We start from the raw sequence: 11073 nt of genomic DNA, 5'->3' as shown, positions 1-11073 counted from the left end.
ATAATATTCCAAATTGTTTTAATTTTATTATCAGAGTTGCTGATTTCAGATATGATACACATACTCCTGGATTTTTTAATAACTTTTCTTAATATAACACAGTAGTTTTTATAATTTTTGATAGTTTCTGGGTCACTACTCTTTCTTGCTGTCAGATACATTTCCCTTTTCCGGTTACAAGATATTTTTATACCCTTAGTAAGCCATGGTTTGTTACAAGGTTTCTTACGAGTATATTTAACTATTTTCTTGGGGAAGCAGTTTTCAAATGCATTTACAAAAATGTCATGAAATAAATTATATTTTAAATTGGCATCAGGTTCACGGTACACCTCATCCCAGTCTAACTGCTGTAGGCTTTCCCTGAAATTTGCAATTGTTAAATCGTTGACTGAACGTACTACTTTGGAGGACTGTTTAGTATTGCTGAATGGAGCTATGTCATATATTGTAACTAGCTGTGCACCATGATCAGAAAGACCATTCTCAACAGGCTGAGCATTTATCTGGTTAAACTTATCTTGGTCTATAAAGAAGTTATCTATCAGTGAGCTGCTATCCTTTACCACCCGAGTAGGAAAATCAATAACGGGTGTCAAATTGAAAGAACTGAGTAATACTTCAAGGTCATTTTTCCTATTACTCTCTTTCAGAGAATCTACATTGAAGTCCCCACAAATAATAATTTGCTTCCCCTGTCTGACAGATAGCACAACAAGGAGTCCAAATTTTTCAGAAATAGATGAAAATTTCCTGATGGGGACCTATATACAGTTACAATTATAAATGTGCCTTTATTTAATTTAAGCTCACAGGCACATGCTTCTATATGTTTCTCTACACAAAACTTTTTTGTTTCTATACTTTTTGCACAATGATAACTTTTGACATATATGGCAACTCCTCCTTTCTCCATATTTTCTCTCATTACATGTGCAGAGAGCTTATAACCACTTACATTTACCTTATCCATATCAGTAACAATGTGATGCTCAGACAGGCATAGTACATCTATTTCATTCTCAGCTTCTAAATCTTCTAAACAAACCAGAAGATCATCTACTTTATTCTTTAAACTCCCAATATTTTGATGAAATATACTTACATTATTTTTAATTATACTTTTATGAGAACCTTTCCTTATTCTAACATGTCATTAGTTGTTGCTCAGTGTTTTTACTCCAGAAATTAGTTTATAGTGGCGATGTTCTGAGACTACACTCTGCTCGTGGACTTGCAAGATTTAGCGTCATCGCTTTTGTCGCCATCGGTTGACTATTGTAGCTCTTGATGTAGTTATGTTCTACATGCAATTACGTGATGAAAGCGAAGGAATTTGCATTCTCTACAAGATATTACGTCCGGGTGATCCTCATCGAAAATCATATGTATCAACTCACGTAGAATCGCCTTCTTTATTATGGTTGACAGAAAGAGAAAGAGAGTTTCCACTCTGAAATGCTTTCGTTTAGAGTATGTGAGCTTGGTGGGCACCAAACCTGTGTAGAAGAAGTTGATGGATACTGACTTAAATGCGACTTTATTCATGAGACCAAGAAGGAAAGCAGTTTTGAATATGCTCACAAATAAAGTAATAACGATTTTCCACGAGGATAACCTGCATTTACAGAGTAGACGTTTGAGTAATATGATGGGAAATAACTGCTATCGTGAACGGAACATTAAATTAGTGCTGTATATGGAGTACACTTACAGATTTTCCATCGTCACAAAATGAACCACCTATACCTCCCTTTCCTTTCTGTGACAAATTGGTCTGGTAAAACTGGAAGGTTTCTGGGCAGATGAAGCATCAACCCATTTTTCTAGTACCGACTAAGACAATGGAAGAGCAGTATGCACCCTGGAGATCGATGTCCCCAATAGCAATCCCTCATAGCAGATATCAGTGCCGTATTTTTTACAATATCTGTATTCCTTTATATGGCGTTACAAAAATTTAATAAGCGTGTAAAACACCATCACTGCTCGCGACGGTTAAGATAGAACTGTCTTAGAAAGCTTTTTAAATCTAAAATAAAAACTAGTATAAATGTTGTTGATTTTCAGACTTTTCTACAAATAAATTCTGCGACTACAATATTTTTATGTGTCCACATAGTAAATAATTTGATACGCCAGTTCGATTTTGTTGTCAGCATATCATAGGTCCAATGGTGTTGCGCTAGACCCAGAGGAGGTAAACGAGTGGCGGACTTCTAAGCGGCACGAATCGCTGACTTGTGGTCTGTCTAGGACGTCTCGGACCGAAGGGATGAAGATGTTGTTAGAGAACACCGTGACAGTTGTAATGGAGACACCTGTACAGAGCGAGGGGAGCAGAACATACTCGACTGATGGGCCAGACGTTGGAAATATTGCTGTCTGGCGAAAGTGCAACGCGAGTTGCTGTGACTGAGTTGCGTCTTTGAACTTCCTTTTCTTGTGAGCGGAAGTTCCGTTTAAATTGTGATGGGTCTCGATTGTTGAACTGTCAGATCATTTTGTAGAATCATCTGGTGCCCACGCGCATATGCCGAGGAGGTGAACGTTGTTCTTTAAAGTACGCGTGTGTTGTTAAGACCGTAAGCTTAATATGCGCCACGTCACCGGCTTGAGATTTCCTGTTAACGAAAGACGTTGCCGACATATTATCCCCAATTGACGTTTTCCGGGGTCGCGCTTGGCAAGTTTGCACGCCTATAATCGGGTCCCGCAGCGGCCGGAAGGTCCTCAATTGACATATTATTAACCGGACGTTTTCCCGTTGTAGACGTTTATACAGCGGGTTGATATAACGCTGGTATTAACGGGAGACTGTGAAGAAGTGGGCTGCGTGCAGGCCCTTTGCTGGTGTGCAAAGTACCGGGCGTGAAGCTGTGTCCGTGTTGATTCAGCTAGCCGGCCGGAGTGGCCGAGCGGTTCTAGGCGCTGCAGTCTCGAATCGCGCGACCGCTACGGTCGCAGGTTCGAATCCTGCCTCGGGCATGGATGTGTGTGATGTCCTTAGGTTAGTTAGGTTGAAGTAGTTCTAAGTTCTACGGGGCTGATGACCTCAGAAGTTAAGTCCCATAGTGCTCAGAGCCATTTTTCGATTCAGCTCCGGGGCAGCTCCAGAACACTACAGCACAAGCGGTATGCGCAGTAGGGTGAAGAAATTAATTCTGTTTGATATTATCAGCTTGGTTCTGCACTGAAGCGCCATTGAAACTGGCGTAGAATTGCGTATTCAAATGCAGAGATATGTAGAGGCAGAAGACGGCACTGCAGTCGGTAACGACTATATAAGACAAGTGTCTGGCGCAGTTGTTAGATCGGTTACTGCCGCTACAATGGCAGGTTATCAAGTTTTAAGTGAGTTTGAACATGGTGTTATAGCCGGCGCACGAGAGCTGGGAGAAGCATCTCCGAGGCAGCGATGAAGTGGGAATTTTCCCGTACGACCATTTCTCGAGTGTACCGTGAATATTAGGAATACGGTAAAACATCAAATCTCCGACATCGCTGCAGGCGGGAAAACACCCTGAAAGAACGGGACCAACGACGACTGAAAAGAATCGTTCAACGTGACAGAAGAGCAATGTATCTGCAAATTACTGCAGATTTCAATGTTGGACCATTGGCAAGTGTCAGCATCCCAAACATTCAACGAAACATCATCAACATAGGCTTACGGAGCCGGAGGCCCACTCGTGTACCCTTGATGACTGCTCGACGCAAAGCTTTACGCCTAACCTGCGCCCGTCAGCACCGACATTGGATCGTTTATGACTGGAAACATGTTGCCTGGTTGGACGGGTTTCGTTCCAAATTGTATCGAGCGGATGGACGTGTTCGGGTATGGAGACAACCTCACGAATCCATGGATTCTGCATGTCAGCAGGGAACTGTTCAAGCTGTTGGAGGCCCTGTAATTGTGTGGGGGCCTCTGCAGTTGGAGTGTTATGCGACCCAGTGATTTGCGCACCCTAATACGTCTAGATACGACTCTGATGGGTGACACGTCCATAAGCATCCTGTCGGAGGACCTGCATCCACTGGGCATTCCGAAGGACTTGGGAAATTCTGGCAGAACAATGCGACACCCCGTAAGTCCAGAAGAGCAACAGAGTTGTCTCCACTAACACTCTTCTGAGTTTAAATACTTCCGCTGGACAGCAAACTCCCTAGACATGAACATTATTGAGCACATCTGGGGTGTCTTGCAACGAGCCGTTTAGAAGAGATCTCGACCCCCTCGTACTCTTATGGACTGAATGACAGCCCTGCAGATTCATGGTATCAGTTCCCTCCAGCACTACTTCAGACATTAATCGACTTCCTGCCACGTCGTCCACATCTACATCTACGTGATTGCTCTGCTATTCACATTAAAGTGCTTGGCAGAGGGTTCAATGAACCACCTTCATGCTGTTCTCTACCGTTGCACTCTCAAACGGCACGCGTGAAAAACAAGCTCTTAAATTTTTCCGTGCGAGCCCTGATTTCTCTTATTTTATCGTGATGATCATTTCTCCCTATGTAGGTGGGTGCAAACAGAATGTTTTCGCAATCGGAGGAGAAAACTGGTGATTGATATTTCATGGGAAGATCGCGTCGCAACGAAAAATGCCTTTGTCTTAATGATTGCCGCTCCAATTCACGTATAATGTCTGTGACACTATCTCCCCTATTTCGTGATAACACAAAACGAGCTGCCCTTCTTTGTACTTTTTCGATGTCATCCGTCAGTCCCACCTGATGCGGATCCCACACCGCACAGCAATACTCCAGAATAGGGCGGACAAGCATGGTGTAAGCAGTCTCTTTAGTAGACCTGTTGCACCTTCTAAGTGCTCTACCCACAACATTATCTATGTGATCGTTCCAATTTAGGTTATTTGTAATTGTAATCCCTAAGTATATAGTTGAATTTACAGCCCTCAGATTTGTGTGACTTATCGCGTAATCGAAATTTAGCTGATTTCTTTTAGTACTCATGTGAATAATTTCGCACTTTTCTTTATTCAGGGTCAATTGCCACTTTTCGCACCATACAGATATTTTATCTAAATCATTTTGCAAGTCGTTTTGATCATCTGATGACTTAACAAGACGGTAAATGACAGCATCATCTACAAACAATCCAAGACGGCTACTTAGATTGTCTCCTATGTCGTTAATATAGATCAGGAACAATAGATGGCCTATAACACTTCCTTGGGGAACGCCGAATATTACTTCTGTTTTACTTGATGACTTTCCGTCTATTAATACGAACTGTGACGTTTCTGACAGGAAATCACGAATCCAATCACACAACTGAGGCGATACTCCGTAGGCACGCAGTTTGATTAGAAGACGCTTGTGAGGAACTGTGAAGAAAGCCTTCTGGAAATCTAAAAATATTGAATCAATTTGACATCCCCTGTCGATAGCACATAATACTTCATGAGTATAAAGAGCCAGTTGTATTTCTGAATCTGTGCTGATTATATGTCAATAAATCGTTTTCTTCTAGGTACTTCATAATGTTCGAATACAGTACATGTTCTAAAACCCTACCGCAAATCGACGTTAGTGATATAGGCCTGTAATTCAGCGGAAAATTCCTACTTCCCTTTTTGGGTATTTGTGTGATTTGAGCAATTTTCCAGTCTTTAGGTACGCACCTTTCTGTGAGCGAGTGGTTTGTATATAATTGATAAATATGGAGCTATTTTATCGGAATACTCAGAGAGGAACCTGACTGGTATACAATCTGGACAGGAGGCCTTGCCTTTATCAAATGATTTAAGGAGCTTTGTTACACCGAGGCATTTATGCGTACTCGTGGAATCCCTATACGATATTAGGCGGGTGTATCAGTCTGTTTGGCTCTTCAATGTAGTTTAAGTGTTTAATTATGTCTTGTGACTGTTTTCCATACTAAGCTGAGATAATAGATTGACGTATCAATGAGCTGAGGTTTTGATTCTCGAATTGTGCAACTTGGAAAGAACTGTAAGTTTGTCGTAGAGACATTTTTTGGCTGGAGTGAGTCTTATTGCATACGGCGTCCGAGGTCTGGGTCACTGTGCTAGCCTTCGAGGACAAACTTATCTGTTAAACTGATTGGGCTTGCTATACTAATTTCAAGAAAATTCTGGAAGAGAGATTTCAGGGTATTGAGATACTTGCCAAGTTTAAATTAAATCAAAGAAGTGGACTAGTGTCTTCACCATATTTAAAGGAACAATTTTATGCTATTTGTTACGAGTATTTAAAATTGTCCTACTATAGTTAAGTATTCAAATTTGACTATCGTAAGAGCTCACTTTAATTCCCCGTTTAATTTCATTGTGGATTTGGTGACTAAAGCTGGCATTGGTTACAGAGTCTGTATCGTTAACCCTTCTAGTTAAGTTGATGTTTGGAACTCCTATTTGGGGCAGAAATTACAACACTGTGTTTCTTTAACGTATTACAGTAATTTATGAGCCTTATCAGACGTAATAACTAAAGATATTTTAAATTGTAATTATTTTACCACTGTTTTGCTGGGTTCTGAAGATTTACTTTACAAAAGGTGACTGAGCTGTTTTAAGGTTTTTACGGTTTAAAGAAAATTCATGTTATTGGTCATAATTTTGAAAGATCATTATATGCCTGTGTAAGCATGTTGGTAAAATAAATGTCTTGTTACATAATTAGCCGCATTTCTACATAAGAATTCTGCATTGAAGTTTCACCGCTCAAAGGGGCACCCTCCTATATTCCGTTCTTGTCAAATTGGGTTTCATAATTATTCTATTGTTTCTTTCCCAAGTAAAACTGCACTAACTGAGGTGTTGGCATATCCAGTAATAATTCGTATTGCTGGCACTGTCGGGATTGGATATTGTTAGTACGCCATTCTTGGAAGTCGTGAATTCAGTAGTGTAGTCTACTTTGACCATATTTGTTGTTAATTCTGCTGACGAACGTAGAAGCAGCGAGTATTTCACGCCACGGACGAGGAGTGACGTCTAAGTTCAGCGAATGTAGGTGCATTCGCACAGCTCGAGAATCGTGTTGCTGCCATGAGTTAAATGCTGTTAACAGAAATTCTTAATAAAGTTAAGTCTGGAAGCTTTTCGTGGCTTGCCAGAGTCTTCTAAGTTCCACAAACTGCTAGACATTGTCATGAACATTCCAAACCGTGGTATCTCAACTCTGTAAGACAGCATCATAGACACTTTAGCTTGTAGAAGAGATGCTCAATGTTTTAGTTGCTAAGTGGTTATAGTAATATTTTATGACTACCTATGTATCCAAATCCTTTTTCTCTGATTTGTGTCCTTTGATATATTGGCTTGCGTTCAAAGTATTCGATAGTTAACGTGGATTATTATTTGTTTGTTGAACACATTACTATAAAATATTAAGAGACAATTTCCGCCCCTATATTTCCAAAAATGTATGTTTATGACAAACTTGCATTTAAACAAACAGTGTGCTATGTATCAAAATTGATTCTGTGAAGAATTGAAAACTACGTACGTAAGAAGTCAAATACTTATCGTGACTGTAAGTTTGATTCTGCCCATCAAGTTAACGTGTATTAACTCGTGATTAGATGTGACTTTCAACTTGTACGTTTTTTGGATATGTCGTATTTCTACTTTATATCAGTACATTCCGTAAAATTATCAATTTAGTTTTGAAGAAATTCATTGCAGGAATATACGCAATTCTGATACGCGAGATAACTTTAAGCTTTAAAGTATGTTCACGTTACTGCACAGAGATGCAGTCTCCTTGTTAATGTCGAGGACCAGATTTTGTGTTCTTTCAACAAGTAGTCCTCGCTCTGCTCTCTCAAATTGATTTACATGGCATGTAAACATTTTAATAACCACATTGAAAATTTTCCGATCATTACGCGTAATTATGTCGACTGTGCGTGTGTACCAAATTAGGTTTGCAATGCACGTGTTTCAATTAGATTACACAAAAATTAAATTAGAATAGCCAATTGCTTCATTAAAAATGTGGTCCTATTGGACTGGCGACCGAATTATTTGCAATTTAATTTGTTTCATCTTCAATTTATACAAATTTTGCGTATAAAGTGTATGTGGAGAGCATTTATGTGGAGTGGCGTTCGGACTGATGATTGTTCAGGTACGAGGCTAAATTTAAGAATGAATTTATCAAACATAAAATGTTCCTGGCGATCAGAATAATAATACAGTTTAAGTAAAAAAATATGTTCTTCTGTAGTCTTTGACGTCCCTTAAGCAGGGCTAATAAAAATCAATACAACAAAATATCATCCATTCAATAAACAGAACTAAAATCAAAGTTTAGTCCTAGGATGCATAACTGGTAAACAGTAACAATTTATAGTGCATAGTCTCCAGCTACAAGCAATAATTACGATGGCTGTTGCGAAATGGAAACCACAGTGACAATCGGATAACCTTTGCATAGATGTGTTGGACAGCGTCTCTAGTATACCCATCGATCGCGTCACATCCCTCTTTGCAGTGCTGAGCCCACAGTGAGTATGTAAAGATGCCTTGAAAATAGTGTCCCCCACCAAGCAAGAGTGGTTGTGAGATGTTTCGCCTAATTCCAAGCAGCCCACATAACGTAACTGTAATGCATTTCTTTCTTCATGACAGTTCTTGGCCGCCCACTGCAGGGGCAATGAGCACGCTCCTGCAGCGTTTTCGATAGGAACTGTTTGATATCCCACCATACAGCCCGGACCTCCCTCCCTCTGATTTTCATCGCTGCTCACATGAACTGTTGGCTATAAAGATAACATTTTGGCACCGACAACAAGCTGCAGACCAGCATGGAGAGTTGATAGAAAGGCGGCTGCCTTCTATGACGAGGGTATTGGAAAGTTGGTACAGTTGTATGGCAGATGTCTCAGTCGGAGTGGCAGTTATGTAGACAAAGAGGTGAAAAGTGTAGCTAGCTGCTGCAAATAACATTATTTTGATTTTCACTGTGGTTTCCATGTCACGACCGATCGGACCTTACTTACCAAATTACTCTCTTATCATTGAAACAACTTACGCAGTTAAACATTAGAAGCTGAAACAATTCTAAGTCTTGATACAGAGTGGCGCACTAATAGTTTGTTGGTTAAAATTATGACATTTAATACTGTCTCAACAATTTTATTTCTGAAATGAAAATTTCCACATTTCACACACAGGTAGTATGGTCCATGGAAACACATTTCACTTCATCAAGTGTTCAACATGCGCTCCACTGTAGTGTACAACTTCGCGAAGACGAGTACACACATTCTGCCGAATATTTCCTGAATGAAATCGAGAACAAGATTAGTCGTGTAAGGTGTTGCGCCATCTTGCATAGCCTACTAAGTGTTCATTGGAAGACTGGTGGCAAGAAGATGGGGCACAAAGTTATTTTCCAGCATTGTCCTGTACCGGTCAACACTGAGAGTTTCACTAAAGAACTCTGGTCCGGTTGGGCCATGACTGGATATAGCTACTCATGCTGTCACTTTTTCCCCATACTTCGTTTCTCATGAACATGAACATTTTGCGGTTTGTCACAACTCCAAAATAGCACATTTTGTTTGTTTACTGTTCCACTGAGAAGGGAAGAAGCTTCATCAGAGAACCATGTGTTGAACACTATTTCAGCTTTTCCTTTTGGCCTTAATGAGTACTCCAGTTTTCTCTGTTTTCTCTGCTCAATAGATTTCTGTAACACAGACGCTTTGTAAGGGTAGAGCTAGAAATCACTATGCAAAATTCTTTGTGCAGAACGACGAGATATACCCATTTCCCTTGCTGCTCACGGGATTGGCGTGTTGAGTCTTCGTTGAATGGCCATCCTCAACCCCTACGATGTTCGCTGGAGACGAACAGTCGGTGACTGTGCCTGATTCCCTTCCAAGAAATTGAATTCTTATATAAATTTTCTCGTTAAGTGAAGAATTTTGACCTTCAATGGGCCCAACACGTGTGGAATATTGTCCTAAATCTTCTTTGCGTTACTGTGGGACTTTTTAATTCAGCGTGACAGAGAACCACCGTAACACGATGCTGAACAGATGCTCGCCCATGGCGGAACGCTAACTGCGAAACAAGAGGCTGATAGTATTGCAGCAGCAGACATCCGCCGACACTTCCATGAAACAAAACCCACTGTGCCAACGGCCTTGCCGCAGTGGTAACACCAGTTTCCGTCAGATCACCGGAGTTAAGCGCTGTGGGGCAGGGCTAGCACTTGGATGGGTGACCATCCGGTCTGCCAAGTGCTGTTGGCAAGCGGGGTCCACTCAGTCCTTGTGAGGCAAACTGAAGAGCTGCTTGATTGAGAAGTAGCGGCTACTGTCTCGGAAACTGACATACGCCCGGGAGAGCGGTGTGCTGACCACATGCTCCTCCGTATCCACATCCAGTGAAGCCTGTGGTCTGAGGATGACACGGCGGCCAGTCGGTACCGCTGGGTCCGTCAGGGCCTGTGGACGGAGTTTACGTTTTACAATCTTGCGCTATCCTGTATAACAGAACAACACACCGGTCTAATACTGCCATCGCCACCGGACAGCTACCATATCAAGGTAACGCGGACGGCTGTCCGGGTTGGGAAATTAGGAGTGCCGCGAATTACAAATTCACGACACAGCTGTTCCGCCTTAGTTTCACACGTAACTAATTCTTTTTAAATTGCCATCGCAGATTTTATTTACTTATTTATTCATTTATTTTTTACTGAAGTTCTAGGTTCATGTAACTTCTAGTACATTTTATTCTCTTATTAAAGTTCAAATTTTGGAAACAACCCATGCTCTTTCCTACCTATTACACATACGCTCACTGTATTACTTCACGATGAGTTGCTGAATGTACAACATAGTGTCCGAGCTCCTCACAGCTATTGGCCAAAAATTTGGTTATCGTTCAAATTTAAAATATATTGTGTGGAAGGTTCCAACATGTAGCCGTAAAATTCTGGGATAATAACTATTATTGCTGATTTTTGAGAGGCTTATCCATGGGAATCTATTAAACTAACGCCTTTTAATAGCAATATTGGAACATTTACTGTACAGTTTTCTTTTCAGGCCGAAATAAAATT

At 40.8% G+C, this 11073-nt stretch overlaps 1 pseudogene; it reads left to right on the top strand.

The window, feature by feature from the left end:
• The first annotated feature begins 10140 nt into the window (after nucleotides 1–10140).
• LOC124552326 lies at nucleotides 10141–10258 on the top strand (annotated as a pseudogene).
• Nucleotides 10259–11073: the final 815 nt, after the last annotated feature.

This window comes from Schistocerca americana, chromosome 1 (assembly GCF_021461395.2).
Source record: "Schistocerca americana isolate TAMUIC-IGC-003095 chromosome 1, iqSchAmer2.1, whole genome shotgun sequence".
NCBI lineage: Eukaryota > Metazoa > Arthropoda > Insecta > Orthoptera > Acrididae > Schistocerca > Schistocerca americana.
Note: the sequence above shows the minus strand (reverse complement) of the source record. Positions and strands in the feature narration are given on the sequence as shown.